The sequence below is a fragment of the Solanum lycopersicum genome, chromosome 8 (genome assembly GCF_036512215.1).
Source record: "Solanum lycopersicum chromosome 8, SLM_r2.1".
Taxonomy (NCBI): Eukaryota; Viridiplantae; Streptophyta; class Magnoliopsida; order Solanales; family Solanaceae; genus Solanum; species Solanum lycopersicum.
In genome coordinates, this window is record NC_090807.1 from 31,651,395 (window position 1) to 31,674,272 (window position 22,878).

Here is a 22,878-nt window from a genome sequence, read left to right on the forward strand (position 1 = left end):
AAAATTATATTCAAATATATATATATATATATATATATATATATATATATATATATATATATATATATATATATATATATATATATATTATTTTTTTAACATAGATATTTTTTTCGAAAATAGAACACCAACTTTTACTTTACTAATTAGTATTGGTCGTTCCCTTTTTCCCTTAAAAAAATTAATATTGACATATAATTTGGGAAAAATGCATAAGTACCACCTCAACCTATACCCGAAATTCTAGAGACACACTTATACTATACTAAGGTCCTATTACCCTCTGAACTTATTCAATAAATAATTTTCTAGCCCATTCAACCTATGTTGCGCTATCTTTTTGGGCCCAACTTATGTTGTATTTTTTTACTAGTGCTACATAGGACGAAAATGTTATTTGTAAAATAAGGTCGAGATGGTAGGACCTTAGTATTCTATAAGTGTGTCTCTGCGATTTAAAGAAAGGGTTGAGGAATTACTTATGCATTTTCCCTATAAATTTTTGAACAAATGTATAAGGTATTTTAGTCATTTAGCATTACACCAACTTTTATGTTCTTGGCCTAATACGTCAACATCTTATTGCAAATTTAATCACATCTATCCAAACTTTTAATTTCTACTATGCTTAATTATTGTTCACTTGGAATTGGTCAATTCCAACAAACTTCTAATACAATTTTCAAGTCGAATAATGTACACATGTTGGTATACACTTCGTCCTACTTGGTGATGACAATAAAAAAATTTGATAATAAATTATTTTTACTATGACAAAATCGTGTAACACTTCAAATGTATAGGTGAATTGAAAAAACTAATTTGTATCTTGGGTACTAATAAATTCTTATAAATTGGCGTTGTTGACAAATTTTATGCCTACAAATTTTTTTTATTAAAAAAAAGGTTTATTAATTAAAAAAAATTAACATGTAAACTAGTTATATTGTTGAAAAAGTATGATCTTGACTAGTTTAATATTTAAGATTTATATTTACAACTTTACTTTTTCTATTTTTAAAGCTAATTAGGTCTAACTATTCTATTTTTAAAGCTAATTAGGTATAACTATGTATTCCACAATATGGGTTTCCATATAGTTCCACAAACACACAATAAAAAAGGCCAAGATAAATGGCCCAGTCCAAAAAAGAGGCCTTTTGTTATATCAACTAATATATTACTAGGGTTTGCAATAGAAGGTTCATAATTTTATTTCTCAACATCCTCTCTCTACTGAATAAGTCGATAGTGATGAGATTCCATAATAACAGTCTAGTTCATGTTCTTCTTTGGATGATCAACACTCATGTCCCTCTTTGGTGTTCATCGTTGCTTCTCGTCTTGTAGAAGTAAGATTTGTGTTCTTCTCTTCATAACTTATTTTTTATTTGTAACGTGGGATTAAAAGGTGCATCTGTTCATTCCTTTTTCTTATCTATATGATTAGTTCTTTTGATCAAATTGTTGTGCATCTCTATGAGTGAACCAAGGATTGTCATCCTGAGCGCCTATTGGTTGGGTAAATGTTAGTGTTTCTATTCATTCATTGTTTGATATGAGTCTAGTTTGTTTTTAATTGATGGATCCGTGTTTTTCAATTTGATTCAAGTGTATTTTCTTTTTAATTGATGGATATGTATTTTTAAGCCTATATTAAGTCTAGTATCTTTTTTATTGATGGATTTTATTTTTTAGATTGATTTTGGACTTGTTTTTTTATTGATCGATCTAGGTTTTGTTATAACTTTAATTGATTTTATTTTATCGATGTATTTATAATTTTTCATCTTGATTTTAGTCTAGTTTCTTATTAAGTAATGGATATGTGTTTCTCAGCTTTATTTCAGTCTAATTTTATTTTAATTGATGGATATGTGTTATTCACCTTGATTTGTGGTTAGTTTTCTTTTACTTGACGGTTCTGTGTTTTTCAGCTCGATTTAAGTTAAAATTCTTTTGAATTGATGGATCTATATTTTTCCAACTTGATATGAGTCTACGTTTTTTTAATCAATGGAAGTGTACTTCTCAACTTTATTTAAATATAGTTTCTTTTGATTGTTGGATATTTATTTTTTTCATCTTTATTTGAGCCTAGTTTCTTTTAATGGATACATTTATGTTTTTCGACCTGATTTGAGTCTACGTTCATTTTAATAGACGGGTCTTTGTTTTTCAGCTTGATTTGTCTCTAGTTTCTTTATAATTCATGGATCTGTAGTTTTCAACTTAAGTTGAGTCTAATTCCTTTTTACTTATTTGATCTCTATTTTTCAACTTGATTAGAGTCTGGTTTGTTTTTAAATAATGGATCTGTGTTTTTGTAACTTGATTTAAGACTGTTTTGTTTTTAATTAATGGATGTGTGTGTTTCATCTTTATTTGAGTCTAGTTTGTTTTTAATAAAAGGATATTTGTTTTTATCTTGATTTGAATCTAATTTATTTTTAATTGAGGATGTAAATTTTTTAAGGTAGGGGTATAGTGAAACTACAAGCTTTCGACCTCCTTGCAATAAGAGGAATACTATTTTAGTATATTTTAGTATTACCAATTATTTAAATTTTATATATCAAATTTATATGAATGACATGTATTTAATATCTTTGTTTATGTGCAACAACATAACCTATTATAATTATAGTTAAGTACTTTCGTACACTTTCAAACTACAAGATAATAAGCTAGAGATTCATTCAATTATTTTTTCATATATTAACAACAAACTCTTTATTTTAATGTGAAATTTTCTCCAATAAATTTCAAGGTAGGAGGATAAAACGAATTTAATTTGCATTCAACTACATGTGAATCAAATTGTAACGATTTTAAATTACACTAAAAGTGTGGAATTATTTATAGATTGTAATATCTATTTTTATATGCATTATTATCAGAACACGTGCTTGACACGAATATTCCATTAGCACAAACTATTTTTTCTTGAATATTAAGATATAATAATTTTTTAAAAGTAAAAACACGAAATCCAAAACCTATTGGAATGGTGAGCATATTTCATTAAACTTGAATAATAAGTTATCGTCTGACTTAAAATAATGAAGAACTACTTATTAGTTAGATCGGAACAATTATGTTTTTGAGGAGATGAATTTTTAAAAGAATATTCAAGTGTCTGTTCAGGTGAATATTTCATAGATTGTCCTCAAATTTTACTTTTTATTATAGAAATTCAAAATACTATGTTATATACCTTAATTTTTTTTTTCAAAATTGAAATTTGTGTGAGAAGTAATAATTCCTCCAGTTCATAATATTATTTCAATATTTTTTGTATGAAGTTAAACATTTTTTTTTTAAAAAAATAGATTCTAATAATAAAAAATAATAAAATGACTAATTCTTTCTTAACACAAAGTACAAACAATTGCTAAAAGGACAATAAATGTATTTGCATGCTAGGTTAATAAATTCATGTACATTGCTATATAATTATTTTAAATTTCAACGGTTTCAATAAGAATAATTTCTTAAAAACCTAATTGGAAGAAGAGGTAGTGAACTAGATTCTAATAGTTAACTAAAGTCGCTTTTCTCATTTGCTTTCTTTGAATCTTTCCCTTTATGTATTTATTACTCCTTATTAATAAGTCCACATATTTATAGCTTGATAAAGCTTTTTAAATTCTCTTGAATATCTTTACGACGAAGAGGCATGCAAGTAAGTGATACATAAATAGTAATATTTATGAAGATAAATGAAGGTTGTAAATAGAAATAAATTGTTAGTAGTTCTTACTCTTCATAAAAATATTGTATGTGTTATACAAAAAAAATTATATGCATAACGTAGTAATAATTTAAAGAAAATAGACACACACACACACACATATATATAGATATATATATATATCATGAATGTGATTTAATTTCAATATTACAACTTACATGTGTTAACTCTAGTAACTGAGTGATTTATTATGAAGTATCAATTAATTGACAAAGAACCCTTTCATTTTCCTAGATAATTGAATTAGTAAATTAAGCAACATATTTTAACTTACATTTTAATTTTTAATTATGTCATTATCTTTCAAATAAATAACTTAAAATTAAAAAAATAATTAAAAGATTATTATTTAATATTACATAAATAGATATCTAATTTAGACTAGAGATCAAATGGTAATCCATTCTTTCATCTTTTTAGTTTGTCAATTTTAGTAATATATGATAGAGTGATGTGTATATGTTTTACTATTGTCTATCACTAGGGTATTGCACTAACTAAAGTATTTCATTGTGTTGACAGATTCAATGGTCTTAAAGAAGAAAGATGAAATATAAATCATGCTCACAAGTATTTCATTACTCTATAAATAATTATGTCCATAAATATACTATAAAGGTGATCTTATCTTTTTTCAACTAAACTCATTATATATATTGAATTGCTGGAAGAATTTTTCTTTTGTAGGGTAAATAATTTACAAGTAAATTAAGATTGAAATGATTTGAGTAACACATAGTTCTATCTCCACCATTACGGTTTTGTAATTATTTTTGTCCCTTCTTCTTGCTTTTGTAGTAACTTTATATATCTTCATCAAACAAATGAATCATGGGCGTACCACATAAATAGATAGATTTGATGAATAGAATGATAACATCATTGAATAACATGGCTGTGAGATTCACAACTTTGTTAAAGACTACTTCAAAACGATTTCATATCGGTAGTAATTGGATGAAGAATCTTAATTACCTATATTGCATGCAAACTACATTAAAAGAGAGGAAAAAAACATTGAATATGTAACCAATATACATGTAGTACTTAATCTGCTCTAAATCAATAATTAAGTTCTGAGTAGTGTCCAAAGGATGATATTATAAAATTGTTAGTCCATTATTATCATACTAGAAAAACACTTCATTTCATAAACTACAAGGACACTTTTATTAATCAACAAATGTGTATTTTGAATGTAATCATGATTATTTTTTGTCTCTAGACTGTTCTTGAAATAGAGTCTCTAGTCCTTCCCGATGGTTACTCTCTTGTAAGAATTAAGGGAAGGACCGACAACTCCATTCGCAAAACAGTCCAAAGATAAAAAAGTTATGATTAAATTGAAAATCATCATCAAGGAAATGGGCCAAACCTAACAAGTCCAAGCCCGTCCATCAAGTCTGTAGAGTTCTGTCCCGCATCCATGTTTAAGAAAAGTGTCGTAAAAGTTTATATAATGAAGTTCTTTTCTCTAATGTTAATAATGGACTAACTATCTAGTGATATCATTCTTGGAACACTCCTTGAAAGTTTATTTACGATATAGAGGGGAGGAAATACATTACATGTTTCCTTGATAGGTATTTGATCATTATTTCATCTCTTCTAGTGTATTTTGCACTAATGTAAGTAACTAAAACACTTCATTAAATTCTTGCTTATAAGGCATAGTGTTAACGTTGTCCTCTGGAAACTTTTGAATCCCTCAACCCAATTGTTCGGTCATGTCATCATCTATTTGAAGGAGCTATCTATTATTTTATACTTATACGATTTTATTTATTTATGTTAATGTACAACTAATTGAGGTGCCGGAAAAACAAGAAGAAAAGGGGGGGGGGGGAGAATGGATACAAAATCATAACGACGAAGAGAACCATGTGTGATCCAAATCTTTCCAATACTACTTTGCCTATAAATTACTTACCTTAAAAATAGGAAATATTCAAAAAAATCAAGTCTTTATATTGAATTTACTGGGGAAAAAAACAAGAAGATCATCCCTTAAAGCGTATTTACAGACATATGATTTTTATGTCATATAGTATCAGTAACAATGATAGAACTATGTCTTACATCGACTAGAATGCTTATCAATAGAGAAAGGAATCAAGTTGATGTTATCCGTATTATCACACTAGACACTAAAAAATTCATGATTTCAAGTGGTGAAAGGTCCAAAATTTTCCTTCTTTTTTACTTAATCTACATAAGCAAGAGAGATAACCCAGCAAGTCAATTTTATCTCTTCTTCTTGGGCTCCCTTTTTCTATATAGTCTGTTCAACAACTATAATTTTTTTCTACTTCTTTTGGGAGAAAATTGCTACTACAAGTGATGATTTCCTTGAAATGAGATAGATACTCAATAGTCTTTCTTTAAATTTGCCCTCTGAGGGGCTTACGCTCTTTTGTAATGTCTCTAATTTGCATTTCATGCTTTTGGATAGAGGACGTATTGGGGTTGATCATCTCAAACATGGTGCGAACTTTTGCATATATCCTCTCTTACTTTTGTAAAGCACTCTTAGGCTTCATTCACCACTACTGTGATATACATATCTTCCCTCTAGGAGGTATGTAAAAATTTGCACTTTTATTTCCAAAGTTATTCTTGTTTCCCCATTAACCTTGACTCCAAATACCTTTGTTCTACTACCCGGTCCCTTCGTTATGCTAACGTTGCGATTGTATTATCTATTGACTCCAATATTCTTACCTTAGAAGCTGTGGCATTGATAATTGTCCTAAGCATCATTCACATATTTATTTTTATGAGATTGCATTGGAGAAGCCTCTAAACTTTTCATTATGTGCTAGATTAATTTACTCGTGATAACTTCCACATATTTGATTGTTTTATCTTATTTTAGATTTTATTTAGTAAGATGTGGCAGCATTTGAGTATCGTGTCAAACGGAATAACAAATTCTAGAAGAGGGAAAACCCAAAAAATCATAATAACAAAAAACAATATTAAAGCCATGACCTGAACTTAGATGAATATGTTTTAATGGATGATCATAGTAAAAAAAAGTTTGATTAGAAGAGAAAGAGAAGGAATTTTGAAACTAGTGGTAGAAATTAAGCTATTGAAACTTTCTGGCTATAAAGTAAAACAAGAAATTTGAACTTTAACTTTTAAAAAATATGGAAAGATGTCCTTTTATGTGGAATGACTAAAAGGGAGGAGTATCACATCAATTGGGATAGAAGTAAAATCGTACTGCCAATTGTTTCCTATTTCAAATCTTCCAAATGTATAATGAAAAAGTCAGAGATGTTGCTATATCTTTGGTATCTATTTTCTCTGGCTTTGAGTTGTCGGAGACAATTCTTTTTAAATTTTTATCAAGCAACAGTACTCCTCTAACAAGATTGATCAAGAGCATGAGAAAGAGAAAATTGACAGAGCTCTAATGAAGAATGTACTAGATATAATTGTAAAAATTTTAGTGTTGTCAATGAATTATTATGAGAACAATTTTGAAGTTACAATGGTCGAGGACACTGCATCTTATTATTCTTGAAAAGCTTCTGATTGTATCCTTGAAGATTCATGTGCAGTTCGAATCTTTGCAAGCATAATAAGTTGTTTTGTCCTCGAGTATTGCATCTTCAAAATCGTTCTCAAAATAATCCATTGACCCCAATCCAATTTCAACAAATATATCTAGCACATTCTTTAGTAGAGCTCTGTCAATTTTCCCTCCCCGGACTCTTGATCAAGCTGGTTAGAGGAGTACTGTTTCTCAATAAAAATCTAAAAATAAAATGCTAGTGAGAACTCAAAGCAAGACAAATGGAATGCCAGAGATATAACATCATTGGCTTTTCCATTTTACTATTGGTAGACCTGAAATATAAAATAGTTGCTATTAGGATTTTACCTCTATAATAATATATGCAATAGCCTTTTCTTTTTATTCATTCCATAAAAAGGGACATATTTCCACACCTAGTAACAATTTAACATCAAATTTCTTGTTTTACTTTATAGCCATAGCTTACTATATGCGAGAAGTTTTGAATTTTTTTTTACTCTTAAACTCTGTGCCCAATCTTAGTAAATAGTTCTATGTTTGTGTCCATATTAATGATCACTTAGTTTTACAATTGCAATGGTCACTTAGAGGGAAACCACTAAGAATACATTGACAAACTCCGCCCAAGTTGTGATAGATTCTATGTGCATTTTTGGAAAAAGGTTTGTGCTGCTATATTGAAAAAAAATTTGAACACCTTTAATAAATAACATCATTAGGGATATTATGTGTTGTCTATTTTGTGCTCGATGTGTTGCTTCTTGTTCTATGGTATAATGACCCTCCAGGTAATTTCTATGTTTATGTCATCTTTCCATAATTAAGAGCTTTCCCCTAGCGACCACAAGTAATTTATGACTTACCAGGACTGACTATTTGATCGTCGAGTCATTCATTTGTGTTTTATACCCGTTATCCTATAGGAGCTTTTGAAACATGAAAAGTTGATTTCAGTCATAACCTCAAGTAAACGACATCAAATGGTAATTTGAAAGTTGCACAAGATCCACAACACCAAAAATAGGTTGTTAGCATGGTTGGCACAAGTCCTAAGGCATACAGTCTGACTTTGGGGACATCTAGCACATAAACCTTCGAATTATAACTTAAGTTTTACTTTGATTAACATTCTTGGTAAACACAATTGTATGATAATTTTTTCAAGGAAGTTAGTTTCGGAATGTTGATTTTTTGTTTCGAATGACATTTGGTGAGATTTTTCAAACTTGTGGTCTTATTTCGAGGCCCATTTTGGAGATTGGCAAAAATTTGGGCGTGCGGCCAATTTTTTCGAAATGACATCGTATTGAAATTCCAACAATGACATTGAATGAGGTAGAATATGTGGTTTATTTTCATCGGGTCTTGAACGAATTCTAATGGTCTATTTAGAGACTTTTTTAAAAAATCAAAAAATCTTGTGTTGTTGGTGTAGATCTTTTGCGACGTGAATTTAATATTTTGGCGACTAGATTTAGCATTTAGAGTCCAGATATGTTGTTATTCCAATAGTTAAAATCAGATTCTTTCTTATTTTGAAACGTTAATATATGGATTCTCGAGCTCCATTTTTGGTAATTCAATGTCCGATGAATTGGAGTTTGAGTTGGTTGTATGTGTAGCATCTTGAGTGTGTAATAAAGTCTCTGATTGTGGTGTATCAGCATTGTAAGTGGCTCTCCTAAGTCTATATGGTTTGTTGATGCAAGGAGTTTTCCATGCCCCGAGATGTTCTCCGTTTGGAGCACAAGCTTGGAGGAGTGTTTTGGTCCTCTTCTGGAGTCAATTCCAGAAATTATCGTTCTAGTCCCACATTTCCTTATCTAGACTAAAAAAATAGTCTATCTCTAATTTTGATGATTTCAGTAAATGATCGTACATGGTTGAATTTTTAATATTATGACAAAATTCCAAGGTTGTTCGGAAAGGAAAAGCTCTGGCAGAGTAACTTGGAGCACGCACAGTCAACCTTTAAGTAGGATGAGACTTAGTTTCCCTTAGATTGAGTTTTAAGTAGGTTCCTCAGTTTCACTAGTCCAGAGCTAACATCTAGTAGAGTCATAAAGATCAGCGTGAAGATGTCTGTGAATTATATTCAGGAGGCTACAAGAGGTCCTTAGGGAGTTTTCTTATTTTGTATACTTCTAGCACATTCTTTTATAGTAAAATTTATCGATTACTACTTGCTTCATTGTATCACACAATGGCTCGCACAGGAAATAGAGGTCGACCCCGAGGCCGGGCTGTAATACCAACTCGAGGGAAGGAGTACCCGAAATCGATAGGCAGAGCCTTAGTTAGACTAGATTCCTTCCTAGCCGGTGGGGCCTGGACTAGGCTAGCCACCACCAACACCAGCTACCGCCTATGATGTATAGATAATGCATATGTATATTTTAGCGACTATTGGTGGAATTGAACAACATGTAGCCCCAATACAAATTATGAAGCTTTCTCAGCGGTCCTAGAAGTTCAGCAGTCGTCAGCACATGCTGCCATTCAGCCAGATGTTTTAAAAAAAGTTATTCGACTAAGGGAACAAAAGATGCATGGGGTGTTTTTGAGACTATAACCATGGATGTTTGCTTGTGCAGTTGGCGAGGATGCACAAGATTTCTTTACTAAATGCCGAGAGCGACATCAGACTCTGGGGTTAGTGGAGTAGCTTGCAGGCTTTTGGGTTTGTAGAGAAGAGGGGAGGGAAGTTCACAACTTATACGTTAGATGAGCTAGCCAGGCAGTGGATGTGCTCTTTCTTTGAGACCATACCACCAGGGTCATTGCTAATAGAGTGGGCAAAGTTCTCTTTGAATTTTTCTAACAAGATTTATCCCATAGAGCATTAAAAAAATTTAAATTTTGATGAGTTCTCGAGGTTAGAGGAGGGCTCCATGACGGTATCTGCGAATTAGGCCAAATTTCACAAGTTATCCCATCATCCCTCCATGATCATTCAATCAATCAAGGAAATACTCAAGTCCTTTGGTAATGGATTGAGTTTGTAGTTATGTATTTAGTCGTATTTTATGGTTTCAGTAGGTAGATTTTTTATTGGTGTTGTCCATGCCTGCGCATTTGAGTAGCTCTATGGCAAGGCCTACGGGGGTAGTATCAATAGGACCTGGAAGGATGAAAACTTTAGGGTGGTCTGTATTAAGCCTAGGAATATTGAAGACCTGGTTCATCAAAGATTTTAGCAAATTCAGCCTAGTCACCCATTTCAGGCATCATTGTTGTAATTAGACGGTAACTAACGCAATCACGATGGTTATAGCACATGCCCAAATTAGGTCATGAAATGTTTCAGATAAGTTAATCATGTCTGTGTTGCCAACCTCTCGTAGAGGCTTGATCAACGCGGGGTTGCTTCATGTATGGGGATCTTGGACATTAGTCTATACAATGTCTTAGCTCTAAATCGGCCTTACCAGCTCCTCAAGTAGTGAGACTATTAGCAATAAGATCCCCTCAAAAAAGAGAAGGAATTCAGCATTCTAGTGTTCAGGGAGGCTCTCGGGGAGGGAGTGTAGGTGCCACCGTTGACGCGCATGGTATAGGAACCTAGGATCATTTATATTCTGCTCCCGCTAGAGTAGTGGCGAAGACATTAAATAATGTGATCATATGTAAGATTGTCTTATGCTATCATTACACCTCATCGTTTTTTGATCATGGTTCTACTTATTTTTATGTGTCTGTCTATTGTGCTCCTCTATTGTGGGTGAATCTTGAGCCCTTAGTGGTGCCATTTCGTGTTTCTATCTAGTAGGGAATTCTTTAGTAGTGAATCAATTTTTTTGATCTTCTATGGTGACTAATTGTGTAGGATACTGGGATGCATCTTATTGTGCTTCGTATTGTGGATATTTGTTTGTCCTTGGAATGGACTTGTTATCACCTTATTGAGCGATCTGGGTTTCTATGTCAAGAGTGTTGTATTACCCATGCCTTATATTCAGCTGGTGGTGTGGCAAGATTTTTGTAATGGCACACTGGTTGGGGTTATTTCGTATATACAACTCACAGGCTTGTGGCTGGGGTTTGGGGAATATTTGGCTTATGTTAGAGATGTTACTAGGGTAGGGCCTTTAAGTTGATTGTGGTCTGAGATTTTTTATATGTGTTCCCTACTAACCTTCCTAGTCTAACCTTGGAGCGGGATATATTTTTTGGCATTAATTTTGAGTCGGGTACTAAACTTATTTTCATAGCATCGTATTGTACTGATTAGTTGAGTTTAAGGAGCTTAGTTTTAGCTTCAGTATATCATGGATAAAGAATTCATTCTTCCTTCTGTATTAGGTTTTGGTGCGCTATCATATTTTCAAGAAGAAAGACGGTACTATGTGGAGATGTATTAATTATAGACAATTGGATGAGGTGACGGTGAAGAACAATTATCCTATTCCTCATATAAATGATCTATTCGATAACTTTTAAGAGTCGTAGTGCTTTGTACGAATGACTTGAAATCCAACAACCATCAGTTGAGGATTATAGAATCAAACATCCCTAAGAACACATGTAGGACTAGTTTTTGACATTTTGTGTTCCTTGTTATGTCTTTTTTTTAACTAATGCCCCTGAAGCATTCATGGATTTGATAACTTATCTATTAGGTTCTTGAGGATATGTTTTAGGCATGTGTTATGGATTTCGGAGCTCGGCGCACCAGTTCTTTCCTTTGGGGGAGTTTGCGTACAACAACACCTAAAATTCTAGCATTCAGAGTGCCCCATTTGTGGCCTTGTATAGAATGAATTTTCACACTTGATTTGGTTTCTTTGAGTCTAAGGAGTGTAGGTTGTGTTGTAAAACCTTGTTTCAGGAGGTCATAGTTCATCGAAGGTTAATTTAGGATATGCTCTGGTTGGCTTAGAGTAGACATCAGATTTATGCAGATCGAGTCGTCCAATGATATTTTTTGTTGGTAACCCGGTATTCTTCCTAGTATCGCCCATGAAGGGCGTGATGATATTTAGGAGGTGAGGGAGGCTTATCCCCCTGTACTTTGGGCCTTTTGGGATTTTGAAGAAGTTTGTGATGTGGCCTATGAGCTATTTATCCTGTTTTAATCCTTTGATGTTGCGTCAATATGTTCAACATGAGTCTCATGTTCTCTCTTATAATGTCATGAGTTTGATTATCATCTCACATATATTGAGGAAATAGTTACAATTTTCGCTAGAAATGTGAGGCTATTGAAGTCTATAGCCATTCCTGTGATGAAGGTCTATATGAGGCATGACCTAGTACGATTCTTAGGAGATTGAGAGGGAGGCGCGGGAGCGGTTCCCTTGCTTATTTGATCCTACATGTACTTCATGACTTTCTCTCCTACGAACGAAAGTCCTTTTAGTAGTGGATGTTGTAACGACCCTCTAGGACATTTCTATGTTTATGACCTTTTCCATCATTAAGAGTGTTCATGTATGTATCATATGTCATTTATGACTTGTTCGGGCTAACTGTTCCGTCTCCTGGTCATTTGTTTGGGTTTTATCTTGTTTCTCATTATTTTGGAGATTTTAAAACTTATAAAGTTGATTTCATCATAACCTATAGTAACCAACCTAAAATGGGAATTCTAACAATTGCATCATCTCTGGAGTAGCCAAATTAGGCTAGTATCATGTTTGGCATGATTCACGAGTCTTTCTGTGTTACTTTGCGGTAATTTGGCACTTTAGTCATTGAATTTTGTCTTAAGTTTTACGTGGGTCCACATTGTTGATAAATAAGCTCGTATGAGAATTATGTTAGCACAGTTCATTTTGGAATAATGAGTGTGGTCTAAAAGGACACTTCGCGTGCTTCCCGGGGGCTTCAGGTCATATTTCGAGGCCCACACTAGAAATTGGATAAAAATGCATTAAGGTTTGGGGGACATTTTTCGTTTAAATGACGTTGTAGGGAAATTCTAATTGTGCCACTGAGTCTGCAATGTAAAATTTAGTTAGGTAGCATATCTGGTCTATTTTCATCGAGTCCCTAAAGATTTCCAAAGGTCCATCCATAGACTCTTTTAAAAATTATTGCAAAAGCAAGTGTTGTTGGTGCAAAACTTCAGAAACTAGTAATTAGTCTTTTGACAACTAGATTTAGATTTTAGCAACAACAATTCTGACTACTTAAATAGGGAATAATGAGATCCAACGTGACTTTGAAACTTCACTATCTGGAGTTATAGAATTCCATTTTGAGTGATTCGATGTCCTGTTTGTTCTAGTTTGCTTTGTGTATGTGGGTGACTCTATGGAGCATGTCAGAAGTTCTTTGATTGTGGTGTATCTCCAATATGATGTCTTCAAAAAGACTTTTTTTGTGAAAAGTTTTGCATTTTTTTTTATTGCATGTAGCTATTCCGAGCTCTTAGACGTGCTCCATTTGGGACTACAAATTTGAGGGAGTTTTTAGGACCACTTGAAGCAATTAATTCTTTTGTAGGCATGATATTTATCAATTTTGAATAGCAAATGGTTCTCTTTCCTATTATTATGATTTAGTGTGTAAAAATTGTGCTAATAATGTGATTTTAATTTTGATAGCGTGGAAAAAATTAAAGGCTTTTCGGAAAGGAAATGCTCCGGCGGACTGATTTGGAGAGCGTGTAGTTGTCCTTCAAGTAGGCTACAACTTCCCATCCTTGAGATTGAGGGTGATTGTATTATTGTGTGAATTAGGGTGTGCTGCTTGTATGTCATCTCTGCTTGTCATAAACAAAGTTGCAGGGTTGATTTTTCATGCCATTTCAGGTTATGTACCATTTTGTTGAAGGGTTGTTTATATGTCGGTACTGGTGAATTACATGATTGGTTGTGTATCTGTTGTTGCATGCGTAGAATCTAGTTGGTTGATTATTTATTTTGGAATTTATCTTTGTCCTTAGTCTAGGATAGACTAGTATTTTCTGAGACCCATACACCTAGTTAACTTTTGTATGTATGAGACGCCATTGTGGATGGACTAAATCCTTGTAGATCGGCATAGCAGACTTGGTTCTGATAGCTGACTTAGTGTTGGGATTTTTATTGCGTGTGATCCTTTTGGCTTTTCTCCTTATTTTTATGATACCAATATGTTATTGGAGGCATGGTATTTTCCTTGATTGGTGTCAGGCGGTCGATTGTGGTGTGAGGTACTTGATAGTGGATGTTGATTGACGTTCTTTTGGAGTTGATTCACCCATTTTTGGAATTGGATCCTATACGGTGTTGATTTTACCCGCACACTCTAGCTTTCATTTGGTAGGCCCCTTAGGAATTATAAATGAATTACCTATATGGAAGTCCACGAGGTGATTAATTTTTGTGTAGTACAATATAACCTACTTTAGGTCCTCTTTTGAGTTAAAAAGCTTGCTAACTATTTCTTCCTACGGCAGTGCTCCCGAGAGTTTTAGACGGTATAACTTATTTGCTTGATAGGGCCCTCAGAGTGGTAGCCGATTGGGCTGTTGGAATAAGGATTCTTGAGTGGATTTATACACATTATTGTGGGGACATATATAAAATCATAGAGAGTTCACTTCTAAATGTTTACTTACCTAGCTCGGTAATGCCCCAGAGTTTATGGTGAGCTAGATGGCTCGATATAAAAGTCAAATTTTTTGACTGGGTTTGAGTTATTGGTTGTGTCAGTTCGTACTTTTGTTTTCTTTGGGTTCCATAGTTGTTGCTTCTCTCTGTACCTATTGGGCTAATTGGACTCTGTTCGGGTTCTTCTTTGTTTGTTCTTGAGTGTCCTAGCAAATCTTGTGTGTGTAGGGGGGTTGGGGGGGATAGCTATCTAGATTTAGATTTAATATCCTTAGACTTGCTCTCTGATTGCTCTACTCTTATTTTTGTTGACCTTTGTTAGTGATTGATTCCTATCTTATTCATCTGATTTTAATTTTCTTTCCCAATCGTCCTATCATGCATACATGGTACTTCTTGCTTTGGTATTCATTCTACACTATGAAGTGTTTTATATGATGCAGGTTAGATCACAAGCTATCAGTGTTGAGTTTGATCCTGCAATAATCTGTTCTAGGGACGTGGGTGAGCACATGGCTTTCTGGGATATCTTATCTCATTTCTGTATTTACATTTTGACATGACTTTTGCTTTTTTTAGACAATCTTCTTTCTAAGGTCCACTTTTTGGACTTCTACTCTTTCAGTAACCAACTTATGTGAGGTATCTTTTGTATATATAGTTTTGGTTTCACTTCAACCTTCCTCTTATGTCTTATGTTCATTGATGCTTCTCTTCGTTAAGGATAGTTCACCTCAATACTATTACTCACAAGGTTCAGGACATGGTTTGGCTTGCCTACTGTTGGGTTGATAGGCATCATTATGGCTCGAGATATTGTGTCATCACACATGATTAACATGTGTCATATCATAGATAATCAAACAACAGATGGTAAATTTTCAGACGATATTCTCTGGCAGTGACACAAAATTTTATACGCATAAGATACGCCTTCACATGATATAATGCGATAATATGCAAATATAACATTCAAAAGAATGTTTCGGCCAAATCACACTAGGAAAAACAATAAAATAGACTACTACTTGGACAAATACCAAATTTAAGGGTCAATTTTTAATACATGAAGATAGAAGAGATTTTGAATTATTAAAGCTAAAATAGAATTAGTTAGATAAATAATACAAAAATGGTTTGTGTCGTTTGTTTGTGTTCATGGAATTTAAAATAAGCGAGTTCTTGATATGCATTCAGTCCATGCACTATCACTTAATATTTCCCAAAAGTAGAACGATTCTGTCATAGTGATGTTTCCACAACTATATGAGTTATTTAAACAAGACAAGCTGATAATGTCATGTAATTCTATTATCACTAATAAAAATATATCCAACGAGGGAGAGCGGTTTGAGTTCATTACAAAACTTCTTTTACCAAGACCTTATCAACATTTTTGAAAAAAAAAGTTATTAGGGTGTAGGTTAAATTTTTAACCAACAACAAATTAATTATGAATGAGAAGAATTTTACATATTACAACACTAATATCAAGTAATGCTCCAAAACTTACCTTATTAAAATTTAAAACTGCATGAAATTTCAAAACCTCAGTAGAAAATTTAGATACTCATATGAACGTGGAACAGAGAGAAAAATAATTTTAAAAAATTCATAAACATTCTTTGAATACAATTAACAACATGATAGTATATGTGTTTCTAAAGAGAGTCCTTATTGGATTCTCCCCGTTGCTACATGTTGTACTTATTCATTACTAATAAGTGGCCTACTGGCCTAAAACTGTTTCTATAATATCTAGGTGAACCTTATTTTCTTTAAAGTTTTCTCATTTATCAAAATGTTATGCCATAAAACAAAAATCAATTTTAGCAATGGCAATGGACAGGTGGTGTGGAGTGTTGAACTCATAAACAAGGTGGTTCCTAAGGGAAATTTTTATGTGCGGTAGGGAATTAAACAATTTTTTAACTTCAAAACAAAGACAAGGTGAAAGGTGACTTAAATGTGAAATAAAATAAATTAAACTCTATTCAACTATGATTTTATACTTATACCGTGGAAGAAGGGTGAGTGGGCATGATTCTCACTTGTTATTTTCCATTATCCAAACAGTTTGATTGGACAAATACTAGAACATGTCTCTCAAGAAGAAAGCTTTAGTCCTTTCCCACAAAAATTCTACATGAATAAGTTATGTCTCTTTTAAAGAGGTAACTGCTCTTAAATATATCTTAACTTATTAACTCAATAAGAAATGGAAAAAATTATTTTGTCTATTAAAAAAAAGATTCCTCTGGGAATACATAGCTCCCTTATACTCTTACTAAATTCATATTTGAAAATTATTCCTCAAAATACATCAAAATCATATTGTCATATGATCATAGATGACTCGGGAAGTTACAACATAAAAACTTATAGCATATCTATATACCATATGGCTTAAACATGCATGGTATACTCATCTATAATACTAATCATGTTTTATAAACTCTTCAAAACTCGTATTAACTTGCTCAAAAACTCAGTTTAAAACTCAAGTGTTTGCTTAAGAAATCTTCTCAGATTTATAAGACAAAAAAGGTTCATTTTGTAGGGTTTCAGGATGAACTTGTCCAACACTCTGATAGCCTTTGCATGCCTATAAGAATAAGGTTCTTGATGAATCTTGTAGAAGAACATGATTACAAGCCTTGAAACTTTACCTTGATGTAGAAAAATTAAGAAAACCCATTCTTGAGATCCTTGAATTTTTTTCTTGAAATCTCTATGGATAAAACTTATTATTTTCATTATTGATTCATAACTTTATGGAGGAAATTGATATTTAAAGAATTAAATTCTTGGAGGACTTACCTTAAAGAAGAATCTTGAAAAAAAATTAAAGAATATTGAATGGAAGTCTTCTACTGAATTTTTTCCTTAAGGTTCTTTCTTAGGATTTGAGAAAGAAGAAAATGGTGGATTAAAAGGAGAAAATATTATTGATTTCGGTTTTTAATTAATTAAGAAATTTGTTTAGGGATTTCTTAGAGTTAAATTTTTCAACATCGACCGTTTTAAATTTTTGTCGTATACTAATTCATTAATGCACTATATCAGGTCACTACGAAAAAAATTGTACGCATGTTTTCCTTTTTTACCTTATATTAGAAGAGTCCTGATAGCTTAGGTGTAGGGCTTAATGATTTGTTGTTTGAAAAGTGTAACCAACATTATGATTAATTGGAGGTTAGGTTTATGTTACCTTTTTTTATACTTTTTTGTTAATATAATTAATATATGTGTCTCGAAGGGGTGAAGGTTTGATATTTTATTTTGTATTTTTAATATTCAATTTTTGTAATCGGTAATTGAGAGTAGCTACATAATACATAACCTTCAAAGTTTTGCTCAATAAATCATAATCTAGTACAATAAGTAAAATATTGACATAGTAATTTAGTAATATGTATTTAAATTTTTTTTTGGCAAGGTATATTACTTTTCCAGCATTTGAAATACTAGATTTTAGAGAAATCATGTATAGATGCTAGATCAATACAATCGATCTAGTTCGATTCTTTAATTATGTAATAATTGTATTATATTTCTATGGGTATAATACAATAAAATAGTAAAAACTAATGTTCAAGCCTATTTTTTTTATTTTTGGAGAACTAGCATAATGAATTTTTTATATTGTGGTTATGCAACTGTATAAACAAGTTATAGCTTTAATGAAGAACATCTACTCTTAATCACTACACAACTTTATCAATAAGGGTTGTAGTGAGATGAACATGATCTCTTCACCTCTAATTTCCAAATATTTTTTATCTTGAACCTTAAAATATGTTGTGAATGGAACGTATCTCCTTAATTGGATCTTACATATCAAGATATTAAATAATTGACCCATGTATGGCCCAAAATAGTAATACGTCCAAACTTACACTTCAATTAATAAGTATAAAAAGTCGAAGACAAGTTATAGAACGCAACGTGATTTTAGGTTGATCCCACAGAGAATTTCTTTACTTAAATAATTTTATTGTCACCTTTACAAAAATGTTGTTTTTATTTCCTAGAGAAAGCAATGAAAAAAATGTCAAATGGGTATGGCAGTCAGATTCAAGTAACCATTATTGTTAAAATATTCAGATTAACAAAATCAATAGAATGTTAACTTCAAGGTTGTCACGATTAATGAATGAAACCATGCCTCTGCTTACCATGATGTTATATCTAGTGTTTATTCATGAACTTGTTTCAGGTAATAATTACCTATGATATTTACATGTGAGTTAAATGTATCAATTACTTCTTGTTCTTGTTCGATAATTTTCCACTTAAATCTTCTCTGTCTTAGAGAGTTATTAGATTTTAGCTAGGCATAGTTTACAGTCAAAGTTCTCTTCTCTCCAAATATTCACTCCAATTCAACTGTTCAACTCAAGTTTTCACTAACTATTGATTTCTCTCGAACAATTTATAGATGCAGGAACATTCTAATGTGTGCACTCAATATAGTAAATGAATAATGAAAGTTGAGTTGTATATTGAAAATATGAATTACGTTCTACTCGTATTACGAATCTACACTTAGATTTAAGTGATCGTTCCCACAAACCTAGTTGTGGTGTTTAGCTACTTATTCTTTCAATCAAATAAGCAAAGATAATTAATGACTGCTATATAAGAAATCACTTACGACAATTTGTAGAATCAAAGAACACTTTGTATTCCAAAACAAAAAAAAAACTTTAATCCTCGATTCAATGTTAATCACTAAAAAACAAGAGTAGATAAAATTTAGGAAGTAGTTTTTCGTTCCAGATATGATGAGCTAATTAAAAGTTAAAACATAATTAATTCAAATAGTAATTCTAAAAAGAGTCCTACTCAAAGTAGGACTTCAATGTTGGGCAGCTTCATGATGACCTGATGATCCATCATGTGCTTCACGGTCCATGAAGCATGCCATGGCCGGAACGTAGTAAAATTGAATATGAAATTTCAATGCCTAGATACCGGAAACACTTCATAATTTTTATCACGAACCTTTTCACGAACAACGGTCTATTTTAGGTTATGTAGTACTTACAACCATGATAAACTTTACTCCTCAATGCATGTCTACTTTAAATCCGTCAGGAATAGAACCACTACTCGTCATGAGGTCCATGACCCAATAGGGCTTCCATGGTCTTTACTTTTCCAAACCAAAACATAGTCCATCAAGGCATTCACACTAGTTAAACATAATGAGCAACAACACGAGCTATCATGATCAGCACGACCGATCTGGGCATCCATGATCTTTCCTTGGATAAAATCAACCTTAACTCTGCAAAGCTTGCTTATTGGACATTCTTTACGAGCTTCATGATGGACCGTAAAAGAGACCATGGACCGTCTTGATCTTTGTTATCTTTGATCACAAATAAATAGTCTTCTTCTCTTTCTATTTTCCACGTCCACATGTTTTACCTATCCAACATCACCAAGCACATCATATCAACTTATATATACTAAATTCTAGCAATAATGATTAGTTTTTAGCATCAAACATACAAAGATCTCATGGAACATCAAAAACCTCAACTTATAATCATTAGTTGTATTTTCCGATCCCGTCGGTGACATGATTTTTGGTTTCTTACCTCATCAAGATCTACAAGACCCCCAAACAATGGTGGTCAAAATGGCGGTCTTTATAGGGTTAGGTGACTTAGTGGGTAATTTGCTAATGAATTTGTGAGATCCCCGAGTTTTATAGTCTCCAAGTTATAATTATGTTGAGCCAAATTGTAATTTAAGTCTGACACTCTAACCTCTAAGACCACAAGCTAAATGGATTATTTGTTCTCCAATCTGCATTTCTCAATTACTTTCAACACATTAATCTGCACACTCAATACACCACTATTTACGGAAACAATAATTAAGGGATTAAAAGGGTTTTGGGTTACCTCTCAAACGACGTCAGTTAATTTTATGGCACTTTGAAAATCACTCTGAGGTTCTATTAGAAGGTATTACCTCACTTTGGTTAGGCTACCCCTCTCTAACTTGTCTAGAAAACCTTCAGAACATTATCTATTTGAGAGCCTATTATCCGAATAAGTACAATGTGAGAGTTAGTAATATAGTTTAACTTCAATGTATTTTCCTTAGTTTATCCAAAACCTTATCCTAAGTGGTAGCGTTTCTGATGAGGAATGTGAGAATCTATTAAGTTTGTCCATCCTCTTTGCTCCTCAACTTTTGGTGCTCATATGTTAGGAAGTAGAGGTCATCTTTTATGAACAGTAGATCAATCTCTCTAACCTTTTTGGTTAAATCATTTCTATAAGTTGAGAGGCATTTTAAGATTAAATCACTCTTTGATTCTTGGTTGGACTTTGTCCAATGGTCGAGAGGTTGAGCTGCTACCGCTTCTGGTTGTTGTACAAAACTAGCATGGATAACTTGGTCAACCAATACCCCAATTTATTTACTGATACTTCTGTAAAAGAACTCGAGAAGAATTATCTCCGGAATTTCGTGAGTTGGGAATTAATCAAAAGTGTTTTAAATTTAAGCCGCGACTCATGAAGTTGTTCACATCCCAAGAATTTAATGGCTAGGATTTTATCCCGAAAGTGGATTTAAATGGAAGAGTCAAATAGAGTACACATAAAGTCTATCAAATAATTTCTTAATTAATTCCTAGAACATGAAAGTCAATGTACAAAAATACTAACAAAGATAATAAGTCTATAGGAAATTAATACAACCCAATTAAACATATGAAAATCTGAAGTACTAGTCTATGTCTGAAGGTGTGGATAGAAGCAAAAAGAGAACTCATGGAAGCTTGAAAGAATTGGCTAAACCTTGAATTCTAGTTAATCCCTGATCTTCTAAAGGAGGTCTCTTAGTAGAAGATTAAAGATTCCCAATAACACCCAACAAGACAACACATACTAGCTTTTAGCTTTTCAAAAATTGTAGGTGCAACCTATAGTCGCTATCCACGGATGTAATCTGCCCAAAGTTCCAGACATTAAGTCCATAATTTACCAATGCAACCCTTCCACAAGGCCAACACAGAAAATCGGCTAAGTCTCGACCCATGAAATAAACCTATATTCTGTAGGCCAAGGTGTTTTGGGGTCTATGTCCATCGATCGAGACCTCCTTTACCAAGTGTCTGACACGAACTATGATCGACCATTATAATCAGTAGCTGGACCTAAAAAATGTTAGTATGACCATAGGAGAAGGTTGGCAGTTAGTTTAGGGGAAATTATTAATTAGGTCATCTTCAATTGGATATAACTCTTAATAAAAAAAACCAAAGTTTTCCATGACCTATTATACTATAGATAATTTAATCCTTTTTGCAATGCCACCAATTTTACTGAAATCCGAATTCTGAATAAAAAATTATGCTTGTTTTAGTGAAGCCCTATCAGGAAGACATGAACTATGACCGCAATCTACGAACTCTAGATTGACCTACGAAAGTATGTCCTATCCGTCAATTACTCCAACAACAATTAAGTTAGGGGTATTTTGGTTTTCTCCTATTTCGTTGGACCCCTAAGCTACGTTGTTTAGACCCAAAATTGTGAGATTTTAGTCAGTTTAAGCCTAGAAACATAACTGGAACTTACCTCAGTCATATCTTTAATCAAACACCTATTAGCTAACTTTTCACCAATTTTAGTACATTTCCGACTCCTTAAAGTTATTCAAATAGGCTAAGGCACACTAATATCCCTTTAAACCTACTTCTCGGACATCTTAGAATCTTTGGTTCTTAAACCTCCTAAACGACCTATATTCATTCAAAATATACTTAGAAGTACTACCTAGACCTTCTGACACCTATGTTTGGCTTTACAATGTGTCTTGGATTGTTAAGGTGTTACATTATCCCCCCCTCCCCCATCCCACCTTAGGAACATTCATCCCAGAATTATAGTAAAATTCTTTTGAAGGAAGGAATAGACTCAAGAGTAGCAACCAAACAAATCAAAAAATATCAAACCAACATGAATTATGTCATTTAAATAAGGAAAATGTCAAAAACACATATTACCAGA

The 22,878-nt window shown here is 32.6% G+C and overlaps 1 long non-coding RNA gene across 3 annotated transcripts; it reads left to right on the forward strand.

Moving 5' to 3' along the window:
• Positions 1-1,138: 1,138 nt before the first annotated feature.
• Positions 1,139-15,517, forward strand: LOC104648686 (uncharacterized). Of its 3 annotated transcripts, XR_011211096.1 has the most exons (5): positions 1,151-1,352; positions 4,277-4,372; positions 6,207-6,332; positions 13,850-13,926; positions 15,283-15,517. It is a non-coding gene; the product is annotated as an uncharacterized lncRNA (long non-coding RNA). The 3 variants fall into 3 exon arrangements; XR_011211097.1 differs by lacking the exon at positions 13,850-13,926 and having other exon boundaries at positions 1,155-1,352; XR_742663.4 differs by lacking the exons at positions 6,207-6,332; positions 13,850-13,926; positions 15,283-15,517 and having other exon boundaries at positions 1,139-1,352; positions 4,277-4,488.
• Positions 15,518-22,878: the final 7,361 nt, after the last annotated feature.